At 41.9% G+C, this 15,201-nt stretch overlaps 1 protein-coding gene and 1 long non-coding RNA gene across 3 annotated transcripts in view; one reads left to right on the top strand and one right to left on the bottom strand.

Annotated features, from left to right (window-relative positions):
- The window catches only part of AK5 (adenylate kinase 5), a 242,553-nt gene that overhangs the window by 72,832 nt on the left and 154,520 nt on the right, over positions 1 to 15,201 (bottom strand). The window lies entirely within an intron of this gene.
- The window catches only part of LOC131810170 (uncharacterized), a 37,095-nt gene that overhangs the window by 19,475 nt on the left and 2,419 nt on the right, over positions 1 to 15,201 (top strand). The window lies entirely within an intron of this gene.

Genomic DNA, 15,201 nt, shown 5'->3' with positions numbered 1-15,201 from the left:
GAGAATTTAAAAGGCACGATGACATCATATTGGAAAATCACACATTCAACCCACTACCAGAAAACACACAGATGCAGAAACCAAGGAAACCAGCCTGCTCTTTTCTACTTCTCAAAGTCTCTTGTACAAAATGCCACACAGAAGAAAGAAATGACTGCCAAAGCAGAAATAAAAGCAGCTCAGGAAAGATGAACCTAGATGAGAAGTTAACTCTTCAAAGCTGGGACACTCAAAATGGAGGGCTGCACTCCTGCTGCTGAGAGAAGGCAGCCCTCTCGCTGTTGCTGGAATCTGGAGGCGGCCTGCCTCTGAGGCATGGTTTCCACATACAGGTCTGCAGTTGTGCTCTGTTGTGTCTTGGCTGGGGAGCTGAGTAGGAACTGAACCTACTCACCAGTAACCTGTGTGTCCCTAGGGATATGGGTGCCTGGAGGAGGCTCTTTTTCTAATTTGCACAAAGATCCTCCATGGGCTAGTAGTTGCCTGCCTTGAGGGGAAGCTAGGTCATTTTTTTCTCCATTAAATATTCAGAATAGGGAAAAAAAAAAGAGAGTGAGAGTTATGGGGGAGAGTGCAATTGAAAGTTTTATGGTTCTTGCAAATGCTACTTGCATGGTTTCCATCGGAGTTCCCGCACCCCCTACCCAAGCTCCTCCTCCAAGCCCACAAGCGCTCTTCCTCTTCTTCTTTTTTAAAGATTTTATTTATTTATTTGACAGGGAGAGAGAGAGAGAGATCACAAGTAGGCAGAGAGGCAGGCAGAGGGAGAGAAGGAAGCAAGTTCCTTGCCCCAATGCGGGGCTCCATCCAAAGACCCTGGGATCATGACCTGAGCTGAAGGCAGAGGCTTAACCCACTGAGCCACCCAGGCGCCCCAACACATGCACTCTTCTTCTAAGCCTGGCACTTGCTGTGCCAGCTTGGCCTTGGCCTGGTCTTCTAGCCCCACTGTGACACAGCCCCAGCATGCAAGCCCTTCCTTTTTGCTCCTTCCCTGATTCCTATTACAGGACCCACCACTGCCTTCCTACTTCACGATGCTAATGCTCTGAGGAGTGGATGAGGTCTGAAGAGAAAGGGCAGGGTATGAATACAGGCTGTGCTTTTTGATATGAAGCCACTTGACCTGGGGACAGGGGCACGACTGGTCTCCTCAGACCCATTTTTTGAGCTCACAGTGGTCTCTTTCCCCGAAGTTGCAAGACATAAAACTTTAAAGGACAATGGAAATGTTCTAAAGGCCGGAATAAACCTTTTTCTCCAATGGATCTTCATGTCTTTCCTGTATATGTACTAAAATTCAAGAATTAGACATAGTCCCTGGGCTCAGGAGATTTGTGTTTATTTAGAGACATTGATATTAGTTAGATGATCATATAAGTAAATGTATATTAAATATGGATGTATATAAAATACAAGTTTCTAGGAAAATTTAATAGGAGCTCTCATGTGGGGGTACCTGGGTGGCTCAGGGGGTTAAAGCCTCTGCCTTCAGCTCAGGTCATGATCCCAGGGTCCTGGGATCGAGCCCCACATTGGGCTCTCTGCTCATCTGGGAGTTTGCTTCCCTTCCTCTCTCTCTGCCTGCCTCTCTGCCTACTTGTGATCTCTCTGTCAAATAAATAAATAAAATCTTTACAAAAAATCATAAAAAAAAATAGGAGCTCTGCTGTGGATCATGGTTGGCCAACTGGGCGAGAGAGGCAATGGTGGTGGCGAGAGAGAAGGCTGTCTCAGGAGGAGCCCTCCACTGATGCAAAGACCCAGAGGAGGAGAAGCTAAAGGCAGAAGAGCAAGGCTGGGTGAAGGCAGCAGGGGGATGGCACACTGAGACACCTTGCGAGGCCCTGGGGAGCTCTAGTGAGAATTCGGGTCTTATCCCAAGAGCAACGGGAGGAGAAGCATAGAGAGCTGTAAGATGGAGAGTGACAAGATCAGCTCAGTGTTTTTGTAAAGGTCAGTCTGTCCAAAGTGGGAAGAACAAAGGCCACCCCAGAGAGTGGTGGCCAAGAGAAAACGAGACCACTGAAAGTATTTCCTTCACAGCATTATCAGTGTGCAAGCGTAAGGTGTTACAATTATGATACCCATTGTTTCTTAGTCTATCGAGGCAGGGGTAATTCTTCATGTTTTCAGAAAAGTCACATCTCTTATTTAAGGTTATAAGATAAGGTTGGGGTCGGATCTGGTGTTGGAACCCACCCACTGTTCCCACATACTCTCCCAATACAGGCTCTACTCTACCACCTTGAAACAGAAATTTAACCAAGGGGCCTTTGGTGGAAGCCATATGTAAGCAGATGTTAGCACAGAACCTTCCGAGGTGAAAGCTGAAGGCCCGCGTTGCTAACCACGGATGACAGTAAGCCTAGCATTTAGCTTAGCATGGAGGGGCGGACAGGGCGTGCTGCTAGAAAGGCAAAGCAGAAAAGGCAGTCTTAGGAAAGCCTTGGGGAAAATAACTCACCAAACATATTACTTTCTTTTTTTTTCCTTTTTTTTTTTTCTTCAAAGAATGTTAGGCTCAAGAGCAACTACAGTACATTTATTTTTTCATTTTTTTTCACTTAATTGAGCAGTTGCCACGGCAACTCAAGAACCGACTACTCATTGCCTTCAATGAATTGCAGATACACATTTTTCATCTACTGAAGTTGCAGTGAGCTTTTAAAAAAAGGTAATCTAGAGCTGCTGCTTTTTTTCCTGGCCTGTTATCAGTATTCTCTCTCCACAGGACCCTGGCGTGGCAGCACTTAGCTTTCATGAATGAGAAAAATATGTCACAGGGAGGGAGGATTTAGACATTGCATCAGAATTCAGACTTGCCAGCCGGTCAACATTCAAACATCAATCACAGTGTGTGGGGCAGGCGGGGAGGCACAGAGAGGGGCAGAGGAGAGAATGGGAGAGGCAGCTCCCCCTTTCCAGGAGTACCCCCACTCCTTGGCCAAGAGCTCCGAGACTCAGGCTTCAGAACTGAGTCCTGGAATTGGGTGAAAGGTCCTGCAGATCCGCCCTCCCTCAACCTCTCATTCCCTTTGCTTCTGCTCTGACCCCAGTCCACATCTCTCTTTGCCTGAATTATTAAAATATCCTCCTAAGAGCCTCCCTGCAAACAGTCTCCCCACTGAGTCCATATTTCCACTCAGTCCCCAGAATATTTCTAGAATACCGATCTGATGGTGTCTTCCTGCTCCAAGGATGACAAGGAATTTCCATCACGGCAGTGCTGAAAAAGCCCTTCCTGACCAGGGCCAGCCCGCTGTTCCAGCTTTACTCTCTTTAAAAGCCCCCCATGCTGTCCCTCATGTGCACTGCCTTTTCCAACCTCTATATTCAGCCTATAATCCTTCCTTAGAGCGACCTGCTTAGCTACCTAAACTCCTCTTACTAAAAGATCCATTTTAAGGTTGGACTCGAGTCCTTCTCTTTCCTCCTGCTAGAATGGATCTCCCTTGGCAACGTGCTCATAGATCATACTGAATCTCTGTGATAATGCACACCGTACCCTACTCTGTCCTATGTTAGAGGTGGAGGGGCACCTGGGTGACTCAATCGGTTAAGTGTCTGCCTTCAGCTCAGGTCATAATCTCAGGGTCCTGGGATCAAGCCCCGTGTCAAGCTCCTTGCTCAGTGGGGAATCTGTTATGCCTTAAACTTCCGAGGTGGTTGTGTACTTCATTCATCTTTTCATCTTCCACAGCGCTTTACACACATAAGACAGAGCAGGTGCCTCCCTCCTTATTAACCCATAACACTCCTATCATTTCTCAACATAGGAAGTTATCTGTTAGATTCACTACCCAGCACCCATCCTGCCCCTAAACTATAACTGTGGCCAAAGGTGACTGGATCAGGAGTGCACCTACACTAAGCTTGCCAATCAACACCCTTTCCTGGGAATTTACACTGAGAGATACTGTCCTTTCTTTTAGCTGGACCAGTCGGTGAACACATTACCACCATGTAAATGAGGCCAGTAGAAGATGCGTAGAGGGGTAGAGATGTAGAATGAAGGGAAATTCTTAATGGTCTTTTAGCACCTAGTTCTGCATTTTTCTAATGGCCAGGTACATTCTTCCTTGGATTTGTGAGAGGTCCGTTTTTGTGGAAGCTAGCTTCAACAGGTCTCTGTGACTTGCAACCACAAGTATCTTCACTAAGGCACTTAGTGAGGATATGTTTTGGTAACATGTTTGTCTTTCCCAAGAGACTGAGGTCTTTGAAGGCCAGCACTAAGTGAATCCTAATGGAGTTCTGTCACCCCAGAATCTGGCATCATGCCTGACATTTAGTACACAGATGTTCAATATGTACTTGTTGAATTGACATATTGACATTTTCCTGCCTCAGATGAGATGACAGGTAGAACTCCAAAAGCATTTAACAAATATGAGCCTCATTTATTATCAGACTCACTGTGTTGAGCTCTGTTCCCTTGCTCTCCAGAGGAGAAAAGGGATTGTTTGAGGACTTCTCAATTATTTAGAAGTCAGATAGAAAGGAGGGTGCTAATTATTGAGCCCCCCTCGAACGTCAGGAGTGAAGGTTCCTCCCTTCAATATTCTCCTATAACATATTAGAAATGTTTCACTAATACACACCCCACAAATCCATATTTATCATAATCCCATTAAAATTGGAATTATGGGGCGCCTGGGTGGCTCAGTGGGTTAAGCCTCTGCCTTTGGCTCAGGTCATGATCTCAGGGTCCTGGGATTGAGCTCCACATCAGGCTCTCTGCTCAACAGGCAGCCTGCTTCCCCCTCTCTATCTGCCTCTCTGCCTACTTGTGGTCTCTGTCCGTCAAATAAATAAATAAAATCTTTAAAAAAATTTCTTTGTATGCCATTAAAAAAAAAAATTTGCTACTAAATTTGCTACTAAACGACAGCAGGGACATGATTAAACTAATCAAGAGAATAAATTTTAAGATAACTTTAAGCATTGCAGAGTTTCTGGTTTGCCCAGAATTGATACAAATTACTTTTCTCCATTAAAACAGAGTTCGGGTTAATCAGTAATGATCTTCCTAGCCTATCTGAAGAATATTTTCAACAAACCCAGTTTCATTATTTTAAGGCATAGAGAAAAATGCCACTGTATTTATTGAGTATGATTTTGAAATTGAGACTAACCAAAACTACAAAATTCCCAAATTATTGTGCTTTTTTTCTGCAGCTATTTAAAAATGGTGAGGGAGCACAGCATATTTATTAATATTGAAAGAAATTCACAGCACACAATTATGTTAATAGGTAACGAAATAGTAAGCATACTGTGGTCCCTATTTTTATAAAAATGGATATGTGTATATACAAAAATTCATAATAAAAATTAAAGTATTAACATGTTAAATAGCTTAAATTTGAATGTATGGCTATAGGTCCTCTTCTTTTTAAAATCTATATTTAATAACTTCTTTAAAATGAACCTGTATTGCTCAAGTAAAAATTTTTTTAAACAGAAAATTCAGGACTCATATACAACTCATCTATTCATTTGACTGTCTATCTGCCTGTCCATGTACCCATCCAGTTATTCAATATATATTTGGTAAGCACCTACAATGGGCCAGACCAAGGCAGTGAAAGGGTTCCTTGGTTTGCTCTTGTTTTCTTGTGCAAAAGTTGTAATGGTAAAGTTTATGATGTGGGTAATACAGACCATCTGCTCTCTTGTCCTTATGAATAACATAAGATCGTGTGGGCCTTGGAAAGACAGAAAATGTTCTTAGAAAGTAGAGAGTAAGAAATGCTTTTCTAAAGACTACTGTTTGTCCTCCTATTAAGAAAACTTTCTATTCTTCAAATAATGCTCCTAGAACATTCTGATGACCTCTCTGGATCATTTTAAACCAAGCTGAAATGCAGAGCAATTTTAAGATGGGTAATTTAATTTCCAAATAACATAGAATGTTATGTTTCTTTCCTTTTTACTGGGACCAATGCATGTGAGCAAACAAATTTTAATCTTACTCCGAGTTTGGCAACAAATCCCTGTTGAAGTGCTGAGTGGGTCCATTTATGTAAATATCCATTCTTCCTTCCACTTGCTTTATTTCTTGTGACATTTACTATTATTTTGAAAGCTCCTCTTTTGCAATGTAGTTAGCAATGACATAATCTCTTCTCTACACCTTTACTTATTTTGTGTGTGTAGTGACTCATTTTATAAGGTCTTTTCTTTTTTTTTAATCCTATAAGGTGTTAATCGGTTTATTAGCATGCATTGGACACAGTCACTATATTTGAAAATGTTCTCTATTTTTGTCTTAATGACTCTTTTACTAATGAAATTGTATCCTTGGGCAAGGTCTAGAACTCTGTCATATTTCTGAGGTATGAGATGTACCTTATGCCTAAAGTGATCACTCTGCTTATTGTACGAATGTAAGATTTAGAGCCTTTGCAGATTTCTCTGAACGTCAGTGTTTCCTCTTGGTACCTGTGCTGTACCAGATGAAAGATTGTAAGTTCTATTTCTTTAAAAGAGTATAAAATGTATTTTCATGGTTCAGAAGGCACAGATATTTAATTAATTATTCCCTAGTTCAAGAAACTCAAGATAAATTTCCTTTTCCAACTGCTTGCATCAATAATGAGAATAACAATAGTAACCATTTACTAAGGCCCTGCTATATGCCAAGTACTGTGCTAGCTTATGGGGATGTAGAGGTGAACAAGACAACGTCCCATAGGTAGTCTTTAAATCTGTAATTCTGGAGATGTGGTCCCTGGACCAGAAGCATTAGATCGCCTGGACATTTGTAAGAAATGCCAATTCTCAGACTTCACCTCAGACCCACTAAATGGCGAACTGCAATGGTGGGGCACAGGAACTGTGTTTTACTGATGCTCCAGATGATTCTCATTTTCTTTAAAGTTTGAGAACCGTTGGGTCAAATGAATGAATGGAGACAGTTTTGGTGTCTGTCTCCGTGGCTCTTCCAGGCTACTGAGGTGCTGGTGGGGCACTCAGTGAAGTCAACAGGCAATGGCTGACTCCCAATCTTGCCAGGATAGGTGAGTACGGGTTACTTGGAGAAATTTTACAGGCTAGAGAAGCAAGCAGAAGCCTAACCACGTATGGACTTGTAATCCATGAAAAGAGTTTGAAGTTAATCTTGAGAACAGTGAGAAGCATTAAGAGGTTTTTAAGGAGAGTGATAAAATTAGAGTCATTTTAATAAGATTACTTGGGTACTTTCAAGAAAGGAGATAGAATACATGTTCCAGACAAAGGACCTGAGTCCTGGGGCCTAGAAAGAAGGCCAGAGGCTGAAAATGAGACGGAACATGCACTACTAAGTCCACTCTCAGTGAGTAAACTAACAGCCAGGATCCTGTTCCCTGGCAAGACACCAGAAGTTACTTGTTTGGAAAATGATAGCAAAATTTCTATATTCTGGCATTGGAGCAGAACACACTAGACAAGGAAATGCTCAGTCCCTGCCTATAATAGGCAGAATAATGCTCCAAAACCCTGCCCCAAATAAATCCACATCCTAGTTCTCAGAACCTGTGAGCATGTTACCTATGGCAAGAGGAAGTTTGCAGAGCTAGTTATGTCAGAGGTCTGAGGATGGGCAGATTTTCGTGATGATCAGGTGGGGCGATGTAATCGTAAGGATTCTTTTTTTCAAAGATTTTATTTATTTATTTGACAGAGATCACAAGTAGGCAGAGAGGCAGGCAGAGAGAGAGGGAGAAGCAGGCTCCCAGCTGAGCAGAGAGCCTGATGCAGGGCTCGATCCCAGGATCCCAGGATCATGACCTGAGCCGAAGGCAGAGGCTTTAACCCACTGAGCCACCCAGGCATCCCAATCGTAAGGATTTTTAAAGAGGTAGGAGGTCAGAGTCAGAATGGGAGGCACGAAAAAAATGCAGTCGTCAGGGAGAGGGAGGACACAGGGGAAAGGATTGGCTGGAAGTGGCTAGCTGCAGGCCTTGAAGACGGATGAAGGGTTCACAAGCTAAGGAATGTGGGCAGCTTCTAGAAGCTAGAAAAGGCAAGGAAAGAGATTCTCCCTAGAGCCTCTAGAAGAAGGTAGCCCTGCTGATAGCTTGACTTTAGGACTTCAAACCTACAGAACTGTAAGATGATAAGTTTGTGCTGTTTTAAGTCATATGTTTGTAGTAATTTTGTAGAGCAGCAACTGGAAATGAATACACTGCCTAATCATGCTGGCCTGCCTTGATCTTTTTTTTTTTTTTAATTGATTTCTTTATTTTAGAGAGAGAGAGAGAGAGAGAGTGCTCGTGCTCGGACAGGGAAAGGACAGAGGGAGAGAGAGAATCTTAAGTACACCCCCCCCAGCACAGAGTCACACACTGGGCTCAATCACATGACCCTGAGATCATGACCTGAGCCAAAATCAAAAGTCAGATGCTCAAATGACTGAGCCACCTAGACGTCTCAGCCTGCCTCATTTTTAATAGAAATAGATGGCCATGGGTCTCAAAACTTGGGCAGGAACTTTAAATATGAAAGAAAGAGGTACAAACAAATACATCTGAAGGAAATGGAAATAATTTAAGAAACAAAGAAAATTTAGAAACCAATCTAAATGTTATAGAATGCTCTAAGATGGGGCACCTGGGTGGCTCAGTGTCTTAAGCCTCTGCCTTTAGCTCAGGTCATGATCTCAGGGTCCTGGGATTGAGCCCTGCTGTGCTCAGCAGGGCGCCTGCCTTCCCTTCTCTCTCTGCCCGCCTCTCTGCCTACTTGTAACCTCTCTCTGTGAAATAAATAAAATCTTAAAAAAAAAAAGAATGGTCTGAGATGATATTACAACCATAAAAGTAAAAAAAAAATTTATGGTGTGAGAAATGAACAGTTAGAGAAAAAGAAAAGACTCTTGAAAATTAGAAACATGATAGCCAAACTCAATCAGTAGAACAGTTGGAAGGTAAAGTTAAGGAATTTCCCAGAAAGCAGAAAATAGAAAAGCTAAGAGGCAGAAAATGGGAGAAAAGAATGAAAAGATCAATTTAGGAAGTCTAACAGCTGAATCTAAAAGTCAGGAATAGAAATAGCAGAGGGTAGAAAATGAGCAAAGGAAAAAAAAACCCTAGGAAATGTCCCATGGTTGAAGGGCCCGAGTCTCCATATTGGAAGGTCACACCAAATGCCCGGCCCAGGGAAGGAAACCAAGATTCCCACCAAGGTACATCACAGGGAAACTTCAGAAAACAAGGTATAAATAGAGGATCTTTAAAAATTTCCAGGGAGGTGACAATTGAGGGGAGGACACATGTCATAATAATAGAGGATGGAAAATCAGAATAACAGCAGACTACAGTATGGCTAAGTAGAAGACAATATGTTCTAGACCAGTGCTTTCCACATTTTGAGGAAAATTGATTGCCCTCTCAGGTAAACACTTGGGTAACCTATCAGAAAATGAGGAAAGAATAACACTGTTCGGTAATGGGAGCCTTAAAAATTTTTACTTTCCATCAATTCATTTTTAGGAAGTTACTCCAGGATGTGCTCCAGGAAAAGAAAGGAATACACAGAGAGGAAGACTTGGACCTAAGACACTGGAAAGTGGCTCAAACAAGCACACACAGAGTTTATTGGTATTCAGAAAATGCTGCTCAGGGCAGGCAGAAAACCAGGCTTTTGGCTTCACTGATGCGCTGTACACATCTCCTTCCCCATTCCTCATGGTTCTTTGGGACTAGGGTTTCCAAGCATCCATCCCTGTTTGCCCAGAGCCAAGGGGCTTCCAGCATGTGGGTCTTTGGGCTTTAAAATCAGAACAGTTGCAGGCAAGCCAGGACAGTTGGTCCTCCCACTTGGAACTGTGGCCTCTGCCTGTGCTCCTTCATGTCTGTGTTCTCTGTTTCTGACACACACTCCCTGTTCGGCCAATTGCTCCTCCCTCTCTAAGCCCCAGCTCAAGTCTGGAGATGGAGGAATGCAGCCCGGCCGAGGTGACTCCCTTCTCTCCGGCACCAGAACAATTTTTTAACCTCCTTACAAGTCTCCATTCGAGCAAATGCTGAATGAGACCTCTCCCTGCTCAGAGGGGACTGCTGGAGGGGGGATGGGGCTGACTCCCCATCGCCTGCAAGATCAGAGGCGAGAACTTCTCTTTACTGTTCTCTAAAAACTGTGGGATCTCACACTGCCTTCCTCAACGGCTGACGAATTATTTGTTGGGTTAGGGTCCTCCCGGGAGCGTTTCTCCACCAGAAAAATCCTGCCACCATGGGCAAAGTCTGAGCCGAATAACCGTCTGGAACTGGCAAAAATCCCAGGCACGTCCATTATACTCACTCTGACTTCCGGTCACCTTCATGAATTGGCACATCTTCACGTTTAAACGAACTTGAAAGGATCCTATTTTCTTACGTCTTGGAAACCACTGCTGCTGGTGCCTTTGATCTGCTCTCCTAGTTTTGGGCCTGATCTCTTCCAGGCTTTGTAGCAGGGGGCAGTGGCCCTCAGGCCATCTGCACATAAGAATCACTGGGAGAGTTTTTAAAACATAGTTTTGCCCACATTTCTCTCCCAGACCAAGAAAATCAGAACTTTGGGCGGTGGGGCAGGTTTACTAACTCACCAGGCGATTCTAATGCCCAGCAAGGGCAACAACTTCCAGATTTAGAGCCCTGGTTTTGGATCAAAGAGACTGGGTTTAAGTCCTACTTCAGCAACACACTAGGTGTTTTATCTTGGCCAAGTCATGTAACGCTCAGTCTCAGTTTCCTTATCTATGAAATGGGTTTAATAATCCCGGCCAGATGGGGCTTTGGTATGGATACCGTATGTGAAGGAATTAACTTAATGCCTGACTCATACTGTGCGCTCAGCAAGAGGGAGCTGGTCATCTGTGCTTGGGCCATGGGAAAAGCTTCTTACCAAAGAGCCAAAGAAAGGACATGATTAACTAACTTGTTCAAGATCTTTATTCAGAGAGAAGATGAAACTTGAGAGCTTAACTCTTGGTAAAGATTGTAGTTTGTAAATTAAACTCCACAAAAGAAAACAAACAAAAACTTGAGAAAGTATATCTCCATTTAAATGGTAGCCTAGACATACTCAAGCAAATGTGCAAAATTAATGTTGTCCAATTACTTGTGTGCCAGACTGAATCAGTTAAAAATTGTCCCAGTGAAGAGCTGCAGGTACAGCTGCTACCCATTCAACTTGACTTTGCCTGACTATATATATATATATATATATTTTTTTTTTTTTTGGTGATGAATATTAATTTCTTGTTTTAGCAAATCTATTAAGTCCCCTTGGAAAACATAAAGTCAACAAGATAGCTACTGTCTGGTCTTCAGAATGTAAATATATTATTTGAATGCAATCACCTTCAGAATAAATAAAAGCTGATAAAAATAAAAATGATTAAAATCTCTAGAAATAAAGCTAGCCAGATATGTGATGAAAAAGTAACCACATCTTATTTTGTGCTGTTGGTTCATTTTACACACACACACACACACACACACACACACAGAATGTGTGTGTGGAAAGATGGAGGAATGCTGCCCAAGAGATGATGTGATTAGGGTGAGATTCGAAGAGAAGAGAGTAGACCAATACTGCCTTCCCCAAACAAGAAGTGAGACTACCCCAGCACAAAGAGGGGGTTGATAGTGTGTGGAAGGATGAGACTCGAGCTTCACTCTCATGCCATTAGTACTAGGAAATGCCAAAGCCTGTGGGAGAGTTTGGTGGGTGGATGGCTGGGTTCTCAACTGTCCCTGTGGTCCAGCCGGTCCCAGCAGCAAGGATGCTGTGAGTGGAGCAGCCCACTTTTGAGTGGGTCACAAAGGCTCAAACTATACGAACCTCATGGTGACCATAAATAACTGAAGACAAAAAGCCTCTTCCTCAAAGTTTTTGGACTGAGTAAAGCTTCCTAGACTCTAGTAAGACCCAGAGGAGAGGAAGAAGGGGCTCCCCATACTCTAACTGAGTATGGAACTTCCACTACCTACAAGGATAGGGCGGTGGAAGCAAACTGATTTAGAGAAACACCGAAGTGTTACATGGAGGTGGACTCTAGTCCCTACCTAACTACTGTACCGTTGTTGCTAAAAGTGTTCTGAATGTTTCTCATTTAGAGTTGACACATATTTCAAATATAGTATGAGTGTACTTATACATGTTTTTACTGATAGAATTGCATGAAGTGATAAAACTGCATAAATCCAATTACTTTTGGTAGATAATGATTACATTTAAATATTTAGCATCAGTTCAGTGAGAATAATTTGGAAATGTGTAATTAAGTTGAAGATGCCCAAACCCACTGAAAGAGTGGCTGGCCAGCTGCTTTCAATTCACTTGTGAAGAAGCTGAGGGCCAGAGGGCTGAACTGGTTTCTCGACTCCCATTCACCCTAGTAGAGATTTAGAAGACGAAGAGATTCAGCAGAGCCAAGGGCCAGACCCTGTCCACTTTCTCCATTATTTGTTATAGAGAAGCCCTACATAATGGAAAAGGAGGTAGTTCCCAGATGTTCAGCGTACCAAATTTACAATGTGAAAGATCGGAAGGAACCTAAATGTTGATTCTTAGAAGAACAGATTATGAAATTGCGTTATAGTCTTCTCTTGGATGCTATATGGCAGTAAACATGAATGAATCTGGGCTGCATTATCGGTGTGGACTAAGAAGGATATGTATGATATCGGACAATTTATTAAGGGTTAAAAACATGAAAAACTACACTGCTTAGGAATGCATCATCTATATTGCATATACTCATTGACTACCTACCATGTGCCAGATGCTATTCTAGGTCTGGTGGAGTGGAACAGTGAACAAAGCACCTGCTTTCCCAGAACCTACATTGTAGGCTCATAGCTGCACATGGAGTAGAAATATAAAGACGGTGGACTGATAAACACTGAATGCAGAATAGTGGTAATCTCTGGGGAGGGCCAGAGGATTGGAGAGGCGGTGCACAGAGGGCTTCAATTATTTGCAACATTTTATTTCTTAAGCTGGGAAGTGGATAAATGGTATTTGTTTGCTGTATCATTCTCTATGGCTCCTAGTCTACCTGATATAGAAGAATCAATTTACTTTTCTTTCCTAGTTTTGCTTCTACAAATTTCTTTTGTTCCTGTAAAAACACGTTTTCCTCTACAGATAATGGGGAGGTCAAATGAAACATAAGGAAATTAATGGAGATGTTCTGGAAACTAGATGTAAGTATTTAAGGGAGCCTGGGCGTTTGGGAAACAGCAAGAACTCTTGGATGTTTCTAGAGAAAGGAAGAAAGCGTGGAAACACCAGCGCACAGCTGGGCCCAAGGATATTTGGTAACTGCTTGCTGAAAAAAAAGGACTGTCTGTGGATTTTACTTGTTTCCAAGGAAAAGAACGACAAGGGATTCTGCTGCACATCCTAGAGCCTTAAACTAGTCTGGCCCCCTGGGGTGACTGGCATTACAGACCTTATTGATCAATGGACTGCAGATATTTTTAGCATCTAATGCATGTTCTGTATCCGGAGTCATGTAGAACTAAATTGGACCCAATTTGACAGCTCTTATTTCAAATAACTTAGATGAACAGCCATATCTGAAAAATCTTCCTTTTTAGAATCCTTTTGTCTCTTCAAGAATTCTTGCTTTATCACTGAAATATATCTGATTAGAAAGAAGTAGAAATATCATAATTCTACCTTTTATACCCTGTGGGCTAATAATCTCATTACTGGGAATCTTTCCTAGGTGATAATCAGAGATAGGGGCAAGGTCTATGTGCAATGACATGCCAGGACAACATTATTTCTAACAGTGAAAAGAGAAAAATAAATATGCTGGAGTAAGGGAATGATGAAAATAAACATAGTATACCTATAAAATTATATTTTATACCATCATTAAGGACATGCTTACATAAATTATTTGATGACATGGGAAATTCTCTATTATTAAATAAAAAAATTGATTATGGACTTTATTGTATATCTGCATTCCTATTAATCAAATGTTAATGTTAACTTTCTTCTTTATACTTATTGTAATTTTCTAAAATTTTCAGAGCATTTAGTTTTGCTTTTATAAATAAGAATTTATTAAATTTAAGTAAATGACAAGGAAATGAAAGAGAAGCAATCACAGACTTGACATTTCTTACAAGCTTAGACATCTGCTTATATATACATTGTGCTCATTTTATAAGCCTGTGAAGAGACTGACTCCTGTGATTGCAAATACTGGGATAAAATACAAGCTAATTTTTTGTTTGTTTGTTTGTTTTTTGCAGGGAGATGGTTGCTGGGGTCATTCTTATAGATTCTGAGGCAGCAGCGTGACTTACTGGGAAGAGATGAACTTGGAATGAAGACATTATTAGTCTTGTGACCTTGGGGATAATGACACTTTCCTCCCAGGGTTGAGGCAAGGATTAAACCGATCATGAGAGCTCTTGGCACAGGGCAGCTACTTAATAAAAGCTGTTGACTCTGAATTTTCTTCAAGGTTATGAATATATAGTAAAAAACAAACAAACAAACAAAAAACCTGGAAGTTTTAGATTGGTTTTCTCTGCTGGTGTCCCCCAAACAAGATTAATTAAAAAGCAAAGTGATTTTAAAAGGGGTGTTGCTGCATTTACAGCTTAGAATCAATGTGGGTCTTCCTGAGTCATCAAGCTTGTAAAATCAAAGACAAGACAAGCACACAAAAAGCCCCATACCTACGAGCACATGGCATGTGCCTCAAAAGTCCATCACATCTCTCTGTCTCTGGGCCCATTCCCACTGCCAGTGATGGAGGAAGTTCTAACAAAGTCATCAAAAAGAGAACTATGTTTCAAATGTTTTTGTCTCTTTTTCACCTCAACACCCTGTCTTCCTTTGGAAGTGATAAGGTTTCCTGGCTTCCCAAAGTCTCTGTTCTAAAGTAGAACCATAGTGTGGTGGTTAAGACTTAGTCTCAGTGATGTCTGACAGCCTGGTTGAATTTTTGACATGTTACTTAACCTCTTTGGGCTTCAGTTCTATACCTGTAAAATGGAAATAATAACAAAACTATTAGCTATTATTATTATATTATTATTACTCCTCCTCCTCCAGGTTCCTACCCTGAAAACCCCACACTGATGCAAGGCTGGCAAACAACATTCTCAGCAAGGAGGCTGAGGAGGTCAGGAGCATGGGTTTCAGCAATGGACTCGGAGCTAGGTGTGACCCCTCTGCCACTCTCTAGCTGGGTGACCT

Source organism: Mustela lutreola, chromosome 10 (assembly GCF_030435805.1).
Source record: "Mustela lutreola isolate mMusLut2 chromosome 10, mMusLut2.pri, whole genome shotgun sequence".
NCBI classification, from domain to species: Eukaryota; Metazoa; Chordata; class Mammalia; order Carnivora; family Mustelidae; genus Mustela; species Mustela lutreola.
Note: the sequence above shows the minus strand (reverse complement) of the source record. Positions and strands in the feature narration are given on the sequence as shown.